Genomic DNA, 722 nt, shown 5'->3' with positions numbered 1-722 from the left:
TATCAGGCAGCTCCTCACCGGCCCTGGGGATGGAGGAGCCGAGATTTACAGCGCCTGCTTTCAAAGGAGAAGAACTCAAATCATCTGGGGGTGGCAGACAGAGAAAGGTGAGACCCAGGAGGATATATCCGTGTCCATCAGAGGCTGATTCGGCGGCATTTGCTCCCTATACATGTCTCTCTACAAGGTAAGAATCTCAGCAAGACGTGTCTGCTTCACTGCGTGCAGCACTGGCAATAACTAAGATGACAACAGCCCTAGAGTGGGAGGAACGGACCCCCCGGCTCCACTGAAAGCATCCTGGAGATGCCCAGTCCTCCTCCTCCTCCCTCCAGGAGCGGGGGTTCTCACACTGGTAACCACAGTCCAGAGACCCGGCTGTGGGGTACTGAGAGGTGACAGGACAGAATGTGGGCCTGGAGCGGCCCAGACCCTGGCAGGGCAGACAGGGTGGCGATCGGCGCAGCCCTGTCCCCATCCCCGTCCTTGCTGGAGGTGCAGCGGACTCCCAGGCGGGCTGTAGGTTCTCTCCCGAGTGATATAAAAGGCACCTGATAAATGCTGAAGATGGATGGACTGGGAGATAAACTCCAGAAGCAATTCTCCAGGTTTTGACACCTTGACAGCCAAATGCATTTAAAAAATGGCACGGAGCGCAGCGCGAGAAATAAAGATTTTATAAATAAAGCTGGGTCCGAATCAATCACAGCCTCCCTAACAGT

This window comes from Buceros rhinoceros, unplaced genomic scaffold, assembly GCF_000710305.1.
Source record: "Buceros rhinoceros silvestris isolate BGI_N320 unplaced genomic scaffold, ASM71030v1 scaffold17432, whole genome shotgun sequence".
NCBI lineage: Eukaryota > Metazoa > Chordata > Aves > Bucerotiformes > Bucerotidae > Buceros > Buceros rhinoceros.
Note: the sequence above shows the minus strand (reverse complement) of the source record.